This window comes from Neofelis nebulosa, chromosome 15, assembly GCF_028018385.1.
Source record: "Neofelis nebulosa isolate mNeoNeb1 chromosome 15, mNeoNeb1.pri, whole genome shotgun sequence".
NCBI classification, from domain to species: domain Eukaryota; kingdom Metazoa; phylum Chordata; class Mammalia; order Carnivora; family Felidae; genus Neofelis; species Neofelis nebulosa.
Genome location: NC_080796.1, coordinates 62476699 through 62484064, shown reverse-complemented (window position 1 = coordinate 62484064; position 7366 = coordinate 62476699).

The window sequence follows — 7366 nt, the reverse complement described above, 5'->3', positions numbered from 1 at the left end:
GAAGAAACGAAGCTTTGCCTCTGTTGTCTTTAAAACAAAGTGCTCCAAATATTCCTCCGCGCTGCTCATTGAAAAAGAAAAAATCAGTGTAAACCAGTCTTTGTCAGGCTTTTGAGTATATTCAGTCAGGCCATGACAGACCCCCTCTGACCTGTGCCTGTGCCTCCCTGGGTCTGTCCACTCACGCGTGTTCCAGGCCAACTTGCGTCCCGGCAGAGAAGCCGGAGTCCCTCACGCAGCACAGCTTAAACAGTGCAGCGTCCACCTAAGAGTTCAGCAAGAAGGGATCGCCTTAGCCAACAGTCAGGACTGCTGCTGTGACTAGAAGGAACAAGAGGAAAGGATGAGGAGCAAGGTGGAAGAGGAAGAGAAGGAGACACTGGAAAAGAAGAGAAGGAAGAGGGAGAGGAAGAGGGTGGTGACAGCGGAGAAGAGGAAAGGAGGGGAGGAAGGAGGAGAAAGGACAAGAAAAATTATGGAGGAGGAGGACAGGGGAGAGAAGAGAGAGGAAGGGGCTAAAGGTGGAGGAAGAGAAAAAGTTGGACTGGCCAGGAGGGAAGAGGGAGAAGAATCCAGAATTAAACACACACACACACACACACACACACACACACAACTCTGGATGAAACCCTGCTTTGTCTTTATTTGCTTATTTGTTTTAACCTTGGTGATACAAAAGCAGGAAAAAAAGAAAAAGGGTATTCCTTCAGGGGAAAAAAAAATAGAAAATAGTTTCTGTCTTCTGAAACGTGAGTGAATTTACCTTCAGGACAGCCAATTCTATCACTTTCTATGGGAAGGGTGGGCCACTTCGTGCGCAGGGAAAACACAGACACGTTGGGGGAAAAACCCAAGTACCTGGAAGTGACCTGGATCCAGAAGTTTCAGCCCAGGAAGCCTGTTATCTTTTGTCATGCAAACTGACTGCTGTTTTGGTAGAGATTTCTTCCCAGATCCTGTTTCTTCTTAAGGAGAAACTCCTTCCTTCCCCATGTAACATACGAACATATAGATTACTTGCTGCCTGTATTTTAAGGCCAGTTTTTGTGATCTTGGATGTGCTTGTGTTACTGTGTAGCAAATATTAAGTACCACTGTGCTGTAGTTGTAGATTTGTGTTTATGGGGCCATGACATTAGGGCCGCACTGGTAATCCTAATAATTCTAGTAATGCTTTCTTCACCGTAACACGAATGAGGGCTCATTTCCGGGACACTTTTGAGCCTGGTCTTACATGATGTCCTGCTTTTATTGGCCTATTCCACTGTGGGTACGTAAAAGTTTAAAATGTCATGAAAACATATACGGGGTTTGTATCGCTATTTTTTGACTTTTGACCTTCTAATAACCGTATCAGGCCTCATTACCCTGTTGTTTTGGAGAACACAGACAAAGATGCTAATGGGAAGCTTACACACAAGTTAGTTCAGTTTTTTTCACAAGACCGGCCTCTTTGAGCAACGTTACGCTCAAAAGCATTTGGGTGAACTTTCAATTCTCAATACATTGGTTTGTCTTGTCTGTGTGCCACTAAAAATGTATCAAAAACAAACGTGGTCCAAACAAGTGGTCCATTTTCCCCCATTCCCCTCAGAAGACCAATTTTGTTGTTGTTGAATGTTTCATTTTTTTAAATTAACTACGCAGGCTTTTGCGACACGTGGACCTGGTTGGTGTGCACTGGGGGCAAGAGCAGAGTCTGGTGGAAACGCTCTTGTGCAACGATACATAGTTGCGTGTGTTTATGTGTAAATGCCTGTTTATGTATACATGAAATGTATAAAACACTGAGGCACAGACTAATTCTTGGCCCCTATGATTTAGAGCAATTTTCCAGCTGAAAACTTTCCAATTCCTTGGTTTCATTTGTCTATTCCCTTCAAGCCAGAACTTACTCTCCGCAGGGGATCATAATTCATGATCTGTGATTTGTGTCTCAAGAATTCCTTGGGCACTTCACCGAAATAATTTTGTTTGACCTTGATGCCATTCAAGGCTTAAAAGTGAAAATGGAGTTGAGTTTATTAATTTTCAATGAATGAAATGCCGGAGAGCAACTTAGTTTGCTAAGGCAGGAGGTCTCTTTCCATGCATGGAGAAGTGAGAATCCCCTCTACCGGTCTCTTATTTGAACATATTCTTTTCCTTGAATAAATGGACCACAAGCTGGCTTCCCCAGTTAGCTGTACCTCACTATGGGGTAACAGCCAGCAGTAAAATTTAGTGCACAAGTATATACTATGCCAGGAAAACCCACTCTTAACACTGCAGAAGTTAAGACCATTCTCAGAGGAAAGTATAAATTCTTAATTCCTACAACTCTGTGCCCTTTCCCTCTTCGGCAGACCTACAATTAAGGTATGGAGAAATTAGATAGATAGATAGATAGATAGATAGATACAGAGATGTGGTATTTAGAGATATGGACATATAGAGATATGAATATCTATATCAATAATGGATTTATAAACCACTAATGATATATAAATATATATCTCCCACTCCTCCAGCATCCTACTGTCTTGAGTATGCTGTAAGGATGCCCCAAGATTTTGCCCTGCTTCTTTTTTCTTCTTCTTCTTTGTTTGTTTATTTATTTTGAAAAGGGGTGGGCAGAGAAAATAGGAAGGAATCCCAAGCAGGCTCCACACTGTCACCCTGGAGCTTGATGCAGGGCTCGAACCCACGAACTGTGAGATCATGACCTGAGCCGAAATCAAGAGTCGGACACTCAACTGACTGAGCCACCCAGGCGCCCCCTTTTCTCTTCTTATTCTGCACATTTTCCTTGGGCATTCTCATGGCTTCAGCCACCACCTACAGGCTAATGGATCCCCAAATTTCTAAGTATTGTCCATATGTCTATAAATGACCTCATTACCTCCTTCCCTCTGGGAATGCCATTACCACCACCTCTCACAAACTCACTCAAGAATTTCTCAGGCACTTCAAGGGAATAGTTTTGTCTGATCTTGATGCTATGAAAGACTTAATAATGGAATATTATCACACAGCCTTTCATTAATATTATCAGCATTAGAAAACTCAGGACCATCCTAGGTCCTACCTCTCCTTGCCCCTTACATCAAATGTGTTTCCAAATCCTGTTGATTTAATGTCTCTCACATCTAGCTTCTTTTTTCATTGCAGTTCTTACTCTCAGAATTAAGCCTTGATCTCCCACATGAAGAGTTACTCAGGGACTAGGGAGGCAGGATATTGTATGTGGTGCCGAAGCATCTGAGTCAAGGTTTGAATCCTAACTTGGCTGCTTACTAACTGGGTAACTTAATCAATCTACACCTATACCTTCTTGTAGGGTTATTTTGAACATATTAGTTCAGTGCTGATGCTCTTGGGGCTTTGCCTCTTTTACACAGTGAGCCTTCAATAAATGATCACACCTTGGGGTTGTTGGAGGGGGGGTGGGCTAAATGGGTCAGGGGCATTAAGGAATCTACTCCTAAAACCATTGTTGAACTAGACGTAATTAACTTGGATGTAAATTTAAAAAATAAAATTAAAAAAAATTAATAGATAAATGAGTGCTCCTTACTAGAAGGTTGCCCTGTCTTGGGTACCCACTAGATACCAGGAATACCTCCTCTGTTATAACAACTCAAAATGTCTCCAGACATTGCTAATATCCCCTAGGTGAACAAAAGTCACCCCCGGATAAGAACCACTGTCCTGACGACAAAGTCCAAACTGTTTTCTTGACTCACAAGGCTGTTCACAAGCTGAAGCAAGGTTCTCTCTTCTCTGCTTCCTGCCACCCCATCCCATGCTTCTATGTGCTAGTCGCATCCTGCCTTTCTGGCAAAGCCAGGTCCTTGCCCAGAGCTTTGCCTCCCCTTGAACACGGTGTCCCTCTGCTGTGATGCCCTCCTCCAACCTCCCCCCTAACAACCTTTTCCTTTCCATCATACATCCAGCTCCCATGTCCTCTCTTCCCTGGGTCACCTGATCACAGACCCTTTCACACAACACTTACTGTTTTTATTTTATACTTTTTTAATCTTGCTTAGTACATTCTGTGTTTGTCCATCTGCCTACTCTACTTACCCTTAGTGTAAATTAACTTCTAGAAAACACATATCATAATCTATTTATCTCTGTCCCTCCATAGTTGATAATATGGCATCTAACCCATCATAGGTATTTCGATAAGTATTTTCAAACAAATTGGACTGCCCTATGTCCTCCTGTTTACTGAGCCCCCTCTAAGTGGTAACTAGTGTATACTTTAAATTTCCCTTTACCTACTGAAATATTCTCATCTTAATTGTCATTTGGTTAGACCCCTTTGTGACAGTCAAACTAACAACCTAATCCACTCTTGGGCAGTATGTGTTAATGACATGGGGCATTCCCCATCCCAGAAGCCGGTTGCCAGGGCAAGGGACTGTGGGTAAGCACACAAACTCCACAGGCAGCTTTCCTGGGTTCAGATCAGTCTTGGTTTTGTTCTTTGTCTTAATTGGTAAAACGAGGGTGTTGATGGTATTAACTTCAGAGTGTGATTTTGAAATTAAATGAGGTAATGAATCTAAAGCACAAATAGATATTGCATAAAACTTGGCTCTGATTGTTAGATTTATACGTCTATGTAAGAACCTATTGAAATAATGCCTTTATTGCCGTGCTAAGACACGTAGGGAAGTCTGGTGACAGGCAGGGATTTTAGAATGTGTAAAATCATGCCATGTAAGCAATCTCATGTTTTAGTCCTTAGGGCAATCATATGTCTACCATATAACAAATGCCCCCCCATAAAAATGATGTCTTCTTCCTCCCACAACTTCTTCATTGATCTTTAAATGCTTCTTCACTATGCTTCTTGAAATGCTAACTTACCCTCACATTATATATATATATATATATATATATATATATACACATGTGTATATGTATATATACATGTGTATACACATGTGTATATGTGTGTGTGTGTATATATATATATATATGCACCCAAGTATGTGTATATAGGTGTTGTTTTTTAAGGACTACCCTTACTCAAACATGCTATACACATCTTTCCCTTCACCTAAGTGTTAGGAAGAAATTGGCTTCTGGCAGTAGTTACTAGGCAAGTTCAAGTGCCAGTCATCCCAGTGTGTAGAGCTGTGCTCCCTATGTGTTCTGCAAGAGCAGTGGGAGTCTGTATCGGCTCAGCTCTACAAGCAACTCATTCGACGTGAACCTACAAACCCTGAGGAGAGTATGGAGGTAGGGTATATACGGGTAGAAAAGTGTCAGACTGACTTATATGTGTCCTATTTCTACCATTTCTCGCCTTCTTCAAGGAGGAAAAAATCCTATTAGCAGACATGTTTGGTGTACAACTTATTCCAATGCACAGCCTCTTCTGAATCTATTGTCCCTGAAAGTATTGTCCCCTGCAACGTCTTTACTCCATACATGTCCTTTATCTCATCCATCTTGGGAGCACTTGAGTCTTTGCACAGACAACCAAAAAAGTAGTTTGGATGGGCTTCAGTACATCTAGAACCTTCAGCGGTCTCAGTGGCTGCATTAGAAAATCACGTGATCATCGATGCCAGTAAATGACATCATTTGACAGCTGTCAGAAGCACAACGGTCCAAGCGGGATTGCTGAACTGGGATTCTCCACTGTGAGCCTGATTCGGTTTATAAATATCTGTATCACCATGTGTATGTTACTTTTCTTCTCTGGCCCAACGTCATCATTTTTCAAGTGGGAATAATAACATACGGGGAGGTTGTTTTAACAGTCAAACAAGATACCGTATTAAAGACTCTTGCTGTTTTAAAGGTTTACATATTAGTGTTGAACGTTAAAATATTAAAGCTTAAATGTCAAAAATTTTGTATGACCTTATTTTCATACTGCAGAAGTTTCGAGACCATGACTTCACTTCTTGACGTAGCACATTTGCCATATGTAGAGTGCCTCTGTGGGACAGAGACTATGCCACCCTCTGGAGTCACAAAGAAGAAAGACACAAATTGCCTGGAGGAACTTAGAGTTGGTAAAAGACGTGCACAACAGTGCAGTGAGCTATAGTAGGGACTATAATACAGACGATGTAGAACGAGCAACAGAAACGCCAAGGAAGGAGGACTGAACGCCCTGAGTTAAGCCATCCTGGGCAGTACATGTTAACGTGTGTGCTTAGAACTCCAGAAAGCCAAGTTTTACCAACTTGTATGCTGTCTTCATGGAGCTGGATGAGAATATACAGACGTGGAGGTCCGTGTTGTGGTGGGCAGCATTCAGAAGCTACTAATAGCCAATATTGATCGCAGCAGGGTTCATAGAGCAGCTTTTTAAAAAACATTTACCCCTCTAAAATCAAATTGGGTAAGTTTATCTAGACTTCAAAGATTTCAGGTTTTACATTTATTTACCGAACATTTACTATGTTCCAGGCACGGAACTGGATGTTTTCACTGCATTATCACATTTAAAAGCTAAATAAAGATGGAGGTAGCTTTAATTTAATCCCATTATAAGCTTCTGCTCTCCATCATGAGGCCATTGCTATATCCTGGCTCACAGCCCATACTCACACTACTTTGCTGGAATTCTGTTGAAGAAGAAATCTGTTCTAACCAAAATATTCTAAATAATTTAGCTGCCAGCCTGGGAATAAAAATAATATCTCTTTGGTAATGGATTTTTTTTTTTTTTAAGGAACTGGCCTTGAATACCTACATAATATCACTTTTCTTAATAAACATTTAAATGCTCTTCAAAGTTTTCTGGTAATTTGTTCAGCAAATGTGTAAATAAGAGAAGGGGATTTGTTGATGTATCCACTTGCTTGGGGTGGCCTCAACAAAGTATCACAAACCGGGTGGCTTAACAGCAGACATTTATTGTCTCACAGTTCTACACGCTGGAAGTCAGAGATCAAAGCGACCGCAAGGCTGGTTCCTTCTGAGGACTGTGAGAGAGAATCTGTCTCATGCCTCGCTCCAGCCTTTGGGTGGTTTGGTTTTCCTTGGCTTATAAAATCATTACCCTAGTCCCTGCCTTCATCTTCAGATGGCGTTCTACCTGTGTACATGTCTGTCTACATATTTCCATTTTTTTAAATAAAGACACCCACCATATTGGATTCCAATCCACCCTAATGATTTCATCTTCACTGGATTACCTCTGTACAAAACAAACCCTACTTCCAAATGAGGCCACATTCTGAGCTACTGGGAATTAGGACTTCGGCATATAAATTTTAGAGGGACACAATTGAACACGTGAGAGGTGGTAAAACACCTCTCTAAATACTGATCCTGGAGAGGATTATAAAATTAATTCACGATAGAGGTATATTAAAGAGCTAGAGGGTGCTTCATGGAAAGATCTGAGGTATTA